Raw genomic sequence first — 11,479 nt, 5'->3', positions numbered from 1 at the left:
TAAGGGTCCACAATAATACAAAGTGTAAAAAGTCCGTGTATAATTTTGAAGACTTTACACGGACTTTTTATACTTTGTATTATTGTGGACCCTTTAGAACATTATATATACTCTCGTGATAGAGAGTTTTTCCCTTATAATAATAATATGCGACCACAACGAGAAGTGTCTTCAGGAAACTTCCTCCAGCCAATAGCAGGAACGCATTGCGCCACCAACCAATGAAAACCCAGCGACCGGTTGACCCCCTTCTGACATGCTACTATATATTGAGTAGATTTTCTGACAGCATCTAACCCACTGCTGTGATCATGTTCGGATGATACCGAGAGAAAGGTTGGCCACTAGATCGACTTATATTTTGATCTGTTTGTGCATTTACTGTGACAAATAAATAAATTTTAAACAATATCCCCGAAATTGATTCCTCCTGATGAGTAATATCGGCGCAATACTCGCCAGTTGTAGTAGCAGAGAGAAAGCTATTATTAGAAAAATAGAGAAGACTATTTACAAGTTGAATGCAGCTGATGCAGCAATGTCTTTCAATAAGACTTGTTTGAAAGAGGATCTCCTTCCAGTATATACCAGCATACGTCTGCATGACCTTTCAGCACGCATCGAGAAACAAACACGAGGAGCTTCCGAATATCCCTCCTTCAGCGTTAGCTGAGAGCGAAGACAGCCGAGCGCCGTGCCCTGCGAGAAGAGGTCGGGAAATTGCGAGCAGAGTAGCGACGCAAAACAACCCAAGGGACGATGAAGAAGCCGTCCGTCCAAGCTCCACCGAAGGAGATGAGATCGAACCTGAACACTCAGATGAAGAAGAAGATAACAACCAGAACAATGACAACCAGAACGAAGAATTACCAAACCTACAAGACTTGAGTTACCCACGTAACATAGAAGTATGCCTCGCCCACCTCCAAGACAAGGATATAAGGAAACGCTTGCTGGACATCACTCGGAAACTCGTTTCTCTCAATGGGGGCAAGCTCCGGATGCCACAACGGACAGAAAGATACATCAATCTAACAGATTATGAACCTACTCCTGACCAGGATGGCTAGACAGCAACAGCGCGACCTTCAACGACGAGAAGTGTCTTGACGGAAACTTCCTCCAGCCAATGATAATAATAATAACTAATAATAATAATAATAATAATAATAATAATAATAATAATAATAATAAAATTAATAACAATAATAATACAAACACCATCAGCTTCCTCAAAAATACAATGAGCCAACTGGAATACAATACTTACAAGCTCTGGAATAAGACTAGCAGAGGTTAATATCATGGAGAGGGATCTTCCAGGGCGACTCACTGTCCCCACTACTCTTCGTAGTAGCCATGATTCCCATGACAAAAGTACTACAGAAGATGGATGCCGGGTACCAACTCAAGAAAAGAGGCAACAGAATCAACCAGCTGATGTTCATGGGACGACATCAAGCTGTATGGTAAGAGCATCAAGGAAATAGATACCCTAATCCAGACCGTAGGGATGTATCTGGGGACATCAGGATGGAGTTTGGAATAGAAAAATGCGCCTTAGTCAACATACAAAAAGGCAAAGTAACGAGAACTGAAGGGATAAAGCTACCAGATGGGAGCAACATCAAACACATAGATGAGACGGGATACAAAATACCTGGGAATAATGGAAGGAGGGGATATAAAACACCAAGAGATGAAGGACACGATCAGGAAAGAATATATGCAGAGACTCAAGGCGATACTCAAGTCAAAACTCAACGCCGGAAATATGATAAAAGCCCTAAACACATGGGCAGTGCCAGTAATCAGATACAGCGCAGGAATAGTCGAATGGACGAGGCAGAACTCCGCAGCATAGATCAGAAAACCAGGAAACATATGACAATACACAAAGCACTACACCCAAGAGCAAATAGGACAGACTATACATAACACAAAAGGAAGGAGGAGAGGATTACTAAGTATAGAGGACTGCGTCAACATCGAAAACAGAGCACTGGGGCACTATATGAAAAAAAACCAGTGAAGACGAGTGGCTCAAGAGTGCATGGGAAAGAAGGACTAATAAAAGTAGACGAAGACCCAGATACAGAGACAGGAGAAAGACAGACAGAACAGAGGACTGGCACAACAAACCAATGCACGGACAATACATGAGACAGACTAAAGACTAGCCAGCGATGACAATTGGCAATGGCTACAGAGGGGAGAGCTAAAGAAGGAAACTGAAGGAATGATAACAGCGGCAAAAGATCAGGCCCTAAGAACCAGATATGTTCAAAGAACGATAGACGGAAATAACATCTCTCCCATATGTAGGAAGTGCAGTACGAAAAATGAAACCATAAACCACATAGCAAGTGAATGCCCGGCACTTGCACAGAACCAGTACAAAAAGAGGCATGATTCAGTGGCAAAAGCCCTCCACTGGAGCCTGTGCAAGAAACATCAGCTACCTTGCAGTAATAAGTGGTACGAGCACCAACCTGAGGGAGTGATAGAAAACGATCAGGCAAAGATCCTCTGGGACTATGGTATCAGAACGGATAGGGTGATACGTGCAAACAGACCAGACGTGACGTTGATTGACAAAGTCAAGAAGAAAGTATCACTCATTGATGTCGCAATACCATGGGACACCAGAGTTGAAGAGAAAGAGAGGGAAAAAATGGATAAGTATCAAGATCTGAAAATAGAAATAAGAAGGATATGGGATATGCCAGTGGAAAATCGTACCCATAATCATAGGAGCACTAGGCACGATCCCAAGATCCATGAAAAGGATCTAGAAAAACTAGAGGCGGTGAAGTAGCTCCAGGACTAATGCAGAAGAGTGTGATCCTAGAAACGGCACACTAGTAAGAAAAGTGATGGAACTCCTAAGGAGGCAGTATGCAACCCGGAACCCCCACACTATAAATACCACCCAGTCGAATTTAGGACTGTGATAGAGCGCAAATAATAATAATAATAATAATATTTTGTCAAAGGTTGACTTCACGCGGGATATAATAATAATAATAATAATTTTGTCAAAGGTTGACTTAACGCAGGCCACTGACTTGAAATTTTAGCTTCCAAAGAATAGGGTGTTTATTGGGAAGAAGTAGGAAGAGGTAAAGGGATATACAGAAATAAGATATCCCACTTATAAGAAGAACTGAAAAAAATTAACAAATAGATAAAAGCTTTTTAAACTACAGAAGCACAAAAAAAAAAAAAATTAACAGTTAATAATTAACAGCAGTTAAGGTGTATCAAAGGAAGGAAATAGATATTACCAAGGCCAAGTTTCTTTGTAACCCTCTCGAAGTACAAAAATAAAACTTTTGAATAAAAACAAGGTGTGATCCAACCTCCAGCTTACTCGAGATTCTTGCAAGATTTCCCCATCACGTATAAGTTGTAAACATTATATTCCTAACTTAACGTAAGTTAAAACGTGCTAAAATCTATGGTCAAATAGAGCCTTGTTTCACCAAAGAAAATTAAAATAAATACGCTGTATTTTATTAGAAATAATTTTTCTGTACTGTTTAACATACACATTATTTATTTTTGACATTTTCATTCTAATAAATAAATCATATATATCCTAGCCTAAAATTCCTGTATCTCAAACTGAACGCGAAACACCTTTTACAGATCCGTTAGGCTATTCCACAGGCCTCTCCTACCCCCCAACACTAACAACATCAACAACAACAACAAAGTAATTTGTAGGCTCACTCCCCGGGGAAGCAAGAACGAATAAATAAAAAAATTTAAAACTCCCAAAATACACATTTTAGGAAATGTGATCCCGCAAAACGTTGCATGAAATAAAGGCGGTTGCAACGCTCGCAATATTCCAGCATCCTGGAAAACCTCCTGGACGAGAAACGAAGGCAACAGAGGTGAATGAAGGCTGGACTCAAATGACCTGGAAATGTCTGGAAGGGTGGGATATACACAACGGGGTTGAACCGAGGAAAGCGTAAACTTTGCTCTGCTTCGTGTTTCTTGTTTCATTCTCTTATGGTGGTATTCTCTAGCCTCTTTCTAATCTTTCTTTGACTGTTATCTCTTGTCTTCCCTAAAATTTTAATAATCTACTTAAATTTGTATCTATTTACTTCTAAATTTATTATTCCAGTTTGCCACCGCGAAATCAGAGGAATTTATTTATGGCAATTTGGAGTTATTTCTCGATACAATGTGGTTCCCATCCCACAATAAGCTGTAGGTCCCATTGCTGAGTAACCAATTAGTCCCTAGCCACGCGAAAATATCTAATCCTTCGGGCCAGCCCTAGGAGATCTGTTGATCAGCTCAGTGGTCTGGTTAAACTAATATACAGGGTGTTCATAAAGTCCCAGTACCATTACAGGGATTTAATTGCTCGGAATAGTACTGAGACGTTATGGACACCCTGTATACTCTTTCTCTTAATTTATTATTTTTCTACTTTTTTTGTCTGACATGTCCTAATATCTAACTTTACTTCTGTCAAATGGACGCCGTATGCTTTGGGAGACTGAATTCATCTTCTGATAATAATAATAATAATAATAATAATAATAAAAGAAGAAGAAGAAGAAGAAAAAGAAAAAGAAGAAGAAGAAAAAGATATGTTGGTCTCTTACTGACGTATATCCAGGCAAAGTTATCTCCATGATATTTTACAAATATTTGCAGATTATGCAACGAAGATGAGATAAACATCATGAGCCTTTTATTGCAAGATGGGACTGCATGTCGATCAGATTGCTCAAAGCAATTCTAAAGAACATTAACAATGAAGCTACGTTTATCCACGTATGCCAGAACATTTTATGATATAAGTCTTGCTTCCCCCTCGCACTAAATCGAGTTAGGGCTAAGCAACTTAAGGCTGCTAAAGAGGAGAAAAAAATTCGAAACAAGAAGCCGTTAGGTCTCGTTACCGTGAGATAGGTACCCAAACGTTGGTTAGACATACTACGGTCGTGCAATGATTTTCGATTTGAAGCAGCAATCGTTGTAATTGGTTAATTCTCTCTCTCTCTCTCTCTCTCTCTCTCTCTCTCTCTCTCTCTCTCTCTCTCTCTCTCTCTCTCTCTCTCGTTTAATCGGCATTCATATTTCATTGACTGGATGTTTCTTGAAGTTGGAAATAACTAAATAACAGAGAAGTGCTGAGGATATATCAAGTGTGCCCTTTATACCTCGACGTTGAACTCAGAATTTTCCGTAAAGATAAGAATCTCTCTCTCTCTCTCTCTCTCTCTCTCTCTCTCTCCTCTCTCTCTCTCTCATTCTTTTTTAAACAAACATAACTACAGTACATTCAAATACCATCTGAATGATATTCTCTCTCTCTCTCTCTCTCTCTCTCTCTCTCTCTTTTTGAAAGTAAAACTACAATGCGTTCGAATATATATCTAGTCACATTGTCCATCACACAATACAAGCAAGAACCGATAAGAGCAGGAAACGCCATAAAAGTAGTTCATTCTTCCAAAATGGGGCTCGGGTATTATTCTCTATTTTATTCTATTATTTTCTTTTTACTCGTGACGTCGATATTTACGTCAGTTAACTCAGTTCCGCTTTGCGCAGTTCATTTACCTTTAGGTACGTTCACCCCTTGACAGGTGACGAGTCTCTGACGAATATCACGCAGCCTTCCTTCCCTGTCAGTACTGTGGTAGATCTGACGCTCAGAGAGACGTCATGTCAGTCAGCGAGGTCGTCGTCATACTGGGCCTGTGAATTAGTATTGTGGTTAATATATGTAGAGTCAAGTCCATTCAAAACTTTGTTTACGTCTGTACCTGTTGCTTGGCCTACGGCCTCAATTCCATATTCAGTATTCGATATAGACTATTTCCTGAGGACTTGGATGCTTCTGTGATCACGAAACGCTTGGATGCTTCTGTGATCACGAAATCGAGGTCAAAACCGCTGTGAGACCAATAATAACAGTGGAAAACTCCACTCGAACCGTTACAATTTGCCTACAAAGCCTCATGATCTGTCAAAATTTGTCTAGATAACGTATGCTTCCCACGTAAGTCCTTCGATTTGTCAGGACATGCGAAGTTCCTGGTTATAATATATTGCAAGTTTTTTTTTCTAAGTTTTTAGAATTTTGCATTCACATTTTCATACCGTTACTGACGAATGCTGGAAGACCTTAATTACGTGGCAGTTATCCAAACTGTTTAAGGCTTTTGTCAGCGTGATTTTATGTGTTAATCGAATGAGGATAATATAAAAAAAAAAAAGTAGACAGCTATCAGTGAAAGAAAACAGGTCACGAAAGAAAAATAGATAACTCATGAAGATAGTGATGAGCAAAGCATTCTATATGCAAAATAAAGCTGAATAAACAAAAGTTTATACTTCCTGTACGAAAGTAAATGGCGGCGTGCAAGTACAGAATTTGGAAAGTTTGGCCATATTCCACCCTGAGAATTGTCAGTGACCAAGCATATTCACAGTCAAACAATGAGAGAGAGAGAGAGAGAGAGAGAGAGAGAGAGAGAGAGAGAGAGAGAGAGAGAGAGAGGGCAGGGGACGGGGGGGCGGAGGCCAACATCTCTCGCGTATCTGATACATTTTGTAAAGAAAGTTTGCTCCTTTTTCTAACCGTTTGAATCTTATCATTGTCAAGTTGCTTTTGCTACTTAATCATTAACCTTTTCTTCAAATTACTAGTAGCGTTTTTATCATAGAATTTATCATAAGGGTAAACAGCAAAATTAAAATAGTATTTTCTTACAGCATTTCTGTATTTACTTGCGAATTCACACACATGACAGCCACCCTGAGAACAGGCATTGTGAATCTGCTCCTTCATGGATAATTTAAAAGAGCAGAGAGAGAGAGCCTAGATTGAGGGAGACGAGGAGGAGAGAGAGAGAGGAGAGAGAGAGAGAGAGATGCCATATTTTAGGCATTAGTATTAAGTAGGGAAAATGACTGCCAGTTACAGAGAGAGTGAGAGAGAAAGAGAGAGAGAGAGCTGACTGCCAGTCTCTCCTCTCTCTCTCTATCCCTCTCTCTATCTCTCTCTCTCTCTCTCTTCTTCTCTCACACACACACACACACACACAAGGAGAGAGACCTTACCTTACAGACCTTACAGTTCGTTCGGGTTGCCCCAGGTCCCTCAGTGTGAGGCACCTCTAATGTCTACCAGAGAGTTGCTAGTACATCTTCCGGTATATTTTGCCATCTTCCAATCTTGGATGGTCTGGGATGCAGTTTAGATATTTGTCGAGCTTATTCTTAAACACATCTACGCTCACTGATGATATTCCTCAGATGAGCTGGCAACGCATTGAATAGACGCTGCATTATCGATGCTGGTGCGTAGTGGATTAATGTCCGTGTGCTTTCCTTATTTTTCCTGGGTATTGTTTTGGGCACTATTAATCTACCTCTGCTTGCTCTTTCTGATATTTTTAGTTCCATGATATTTTCTGTTATTCTTCTATCTGTTTCATGCTGAATTATCATGTAGCGTTCTCTTCTCCTTTCTAGACTATATAATTCTAATGAATGTAGTCTTTTTCCCAGTAGTCAAGGTCCTTAACTTCTTCTATTCTAGCTGTAAAGGACCTTTGTACACTCTCTATTTGTGCAATATCCTTTTGATAGTGTGGGTACCATATCATATTGCAATATTCAAGTTGGACTACGAACATATGTTTTATAAAGCATAATCATGTGTTCAGCTTTTCTTGTTTTGAAGTGCCGTAACAACATTCCCATTTTTGTTTTACATTTGCCAAAAGAATTGCTATTTGATCATTGCATAACATGTTCCTATTCATCATCACACCAAGGTCTTTAACTGCTTCCTTATTGTGATTGTCTCATTATTAGGTCCCTTATATGCATATAGCTTTCCTTCTCTGTCTCCATAATTTATTGATTCAAATTTATCAGAGTTAAATACCATCCTATTTTCCTCTGCCCAATCATATACTTTGTTAAGGTCTCTTTGTAGAGCGTTTCCTATCTTCATCACAAGTAATTTCTCTACTTATTCTTGTGTCATCAGCGAAACTACTCACTACCGAATCCTTAACATTACTGTCTATGTCTTCAATCATAATAACAAACAGTATTGCAGCTAACACCGTACCTTGTGGCACACCGGATATTACCTTGGTTTCATCCGATTTCTCATCGTTTGCAATAACTATCTGTTTTCTGTTGTGTAAAAATTCTTTTAACCATCTTCCTATTTTATCTACGATATTGTGTTTTCTAATTTTCTTTGCTAATATATTATGGTCTACTTTGTCAAAGCTTTTGCAAAGTCTAGATAAACCACATCTGTTTTTTCATTTCCGCTTTTCATATTTTTGAATATGTTCTCACGGTGGACTAACAGTTGGGTTTGTGTACTTTTTCCGGGTACGAAACCGTGTGCCTATATTTAAACAAATTATTTTTTATTAAATGTTTCATAATATTTTTCTTCATTACCCTTTCATACACTTTCATAATAGTGATGTTAGACTCACAGGCCTATAATTACTTGCCTCAAGTCTTGATCCACTTTTGAAAGTAGGGGTGATATATGCTAATTTGTGTCATCATAAATCTTGCCTGTATCTACACTTTGTCTTAATAATATTGCCAAGTGGCTTTGCGATAGAATGAACTACTTTCTTTAACAAAATAGCAGGGATTCCATCAGGCCCTGCAGCAGCTCCATTTTTAATTTCATTAATTGCCTGCACAATATCAGCTTCATTAATTTCTATGTCCAGCTAGATATTCACTATTTTCGTCCCTTACTTCTATATCATTATCTTCATTATCTATTCTAGGGGTGAATTCTCTCTTATATCGTTCTGCCAGTATGTTGCAAATTTCCTTTTTTTCATTCGTTAATCTCCCTTCAATTCTCAGAGGGCCTATTTCTATTCTTCTTTTCTTCATCTTCTTCGCATATGAGTATAATAGTTTTGGGGTTTTGCTTGATATTTAATAAGGGTTTTTTCTTTCCAATTCCCGTTTTCATTTTCTTTTGATTGTATAATCTTTTGTTCTGCATTTTCTATCTTACTTTTTAGTTCTATAACTTTCCATGCATTTTTTTCTTTTGCAAGACCTTTCCTTTTTTTCCACTTTCTGATTTTCTGGAACAAGATCCTTCTGTCTCTTGGTATGCATGAATGATGTTTACTTTTCTTCTTCGGTATATATTTATCCACTATTTTCTAACTAATATTTTATATAATATCTCCGTATTTACCCTTATGTCATCGCTTACGAAAATGTTATCCCAATCTTTGTTTAATTCTTCATTTATTTCTGACCATTTTATATTTTTACTGTAGAAGTTGTATTTTCCATATCCTTCCCACTTTTTCATTTCTTGCTTATCTCTGTTTTCACTTGCTTTGGAATGAACTGTTAATTCTATGACATTATGGTCTGAAATACTCGCATTATAAACTATTATTTCTTCAACATAATTCACCTCGTTCACAAATACTAGGTCTAAAGTATTTTCCTTTCTTGTTGGCAGGTGATTTATTTGTTGAATGTTGGTATTCTAGTAGCATATCTAATAGCTTTTCGAATTGCCTCTTATCTTCTGCACTGCTATTACTCTCTTTTTATATGTATAAGTACATCCACAATCTCCTATTCGTTCTTTCCATTCTACGAAAGGAAAGTTGAGTCACCAGATATGAGAATAGTCCAGTCCTTGTGATTTCTACATATATCATCCAATTTTCAATTATTAAGTCAAACTCTTTAGTATTAGGAGGTCTATATTACTATGTTCATTAATTTTCAGATTCAAATTCTACCGCTATTAGTTCACATTCTGAGTTACTATATTTATCATATATTTTTCCTTGTTTTTGTCTTTCCCATATATTGCGGTTCCCCTGATTCCTTTTTTCTATTTTTCTATCTGATCTATAAGTTTGGAAACCCTTTTATTTGATCATCATTCCCAGTCTCTTGGGATAACCAGGTTTCACCTATATTCATTATATCTATTTTCTTTTCAATTTGGTTAGTTCTTCTAAGTACTCTATTTTCTTTTTGAGTTACTCGTAACTAAACCCTGCGCATTCATCACTATGATGGTTTGCGTGTTTTCTCCTTTATTTAATATTGGTAGTAATAAGGATTTTCCCATGTCTCTTTCCTGTTCTGGTATGTTGTTCTTTTTTTCATTCCAGAAATTCTGACATTAAAAAATCCAACTTTCCATAATATTTGATCTTCCTTCATCATAATTACTTATTTTGTGTCTGAATCTGCAATTTTCTCCGTTTCTGCAATATCCTCTTGCATAATAAATACAGTTATTATCCCTTGAGTAGAATTTTTGGAGCTGATGCATTGAAATTTTTTGCTGACATCTCTGCATATCTCATTGGTGGTTTGCTTTTCTCTTTACCTGATATTCTTGATTTCTCTCTTTATTTGTTTCTTTCTTATTTTGGATTTTATTACTTGGTTGGTTATTTATTTGATTATGATTCATGGCTACAGGGTTGCATATATTTGCATTTTTGTCGAACTTCATCCTTTTCCTTCTTTTAGGTTTTTGCATATTTTTGGATGCAGATCTCTGCAATCATCCCATATCCAATCTAGGTATGCACATTTACCATATATTTCATAGTTGTGACATACCTTAGGATGTTTGTAGTAACATCTTTCTCCAAATCTGCAATTCCCTCTTTTCAAAAGGTTGCAGATTTGTCTTTCTTGTCTATTTTTTCCTCTTTCCCGTCATTGTGTTTAGATCTGGGTAGAGCCTCTTCGGGATTTGCTTTTCTGTTGCCATATCGTAATTTATTTCTTCGTAGGTATGCTGCTTTATTGCCTCAATATGTAGTATCAATGAGTTTATCTCTGCATCCATACTTTTATCTTGTTCTTTGTTTTCCTTATTTTTTTCTGTCATTCATTTTTGTTTACTTCTCTTCCGTTTTCCTCTTCTTCTTCTCTTCTTCTTCTTCTTCTTCTTCTTCCTCTTCTTCTTCATCCTCAACTATTTGTACATTTCAATCTTGATTTAATAAAACATTGTCTATCCATGATAGACATGTTGCAACAAAAAAAATTCTTGTATCTTTTCTCATATCTTGTATTACTTCAGCACACTGTGGATGGGTCGAATGTTGCATGCACACATTTTCTGATTAGGTTTTGTGGATTGACTATGCTATACCAAACCTTACACAGTTTTTGCATGCTTTTGGCATTCTTTTTCCTAATGCGTCAATTAGGATATCACAAGATTCACCTTATTCATTTTCTTTGTTGGAATATGTTGTTTATGTATATTTTCTTTATGAGTCTCTTGACCACTTGGATTTTATTTGGAACTTCTTCAACTATTTTCAAGATGTTTTTCATTAGATTTTTCCAGTTTGAAGGTTATATCCTTCTAATATATCTATGAATGCTTTTGTATCTTTTTGGTTAGGACTGTTGCTGATTTCATAGATGAGAAATG

Source organism: Macrobrachium nipponense, chromosome 9 (genome assembly GCF_015104395.2).
Source record: "Macrobrachium nipponense isolate FS-2020 chromosome 9, ASM1510439v2, whole genome shotgun sequence".
Lineage (NCBI taxonomy): Eukaryota > Metazoa > Arthropoda > Malacostraca > Decapoda > Palaemonidae > Macrobrachium > Macrobrachium nipponense.
The sequence above is the reverse complement of the archived record's forward strand: the minus strand, read 5'-3'. Positions refer to the sequence as shown.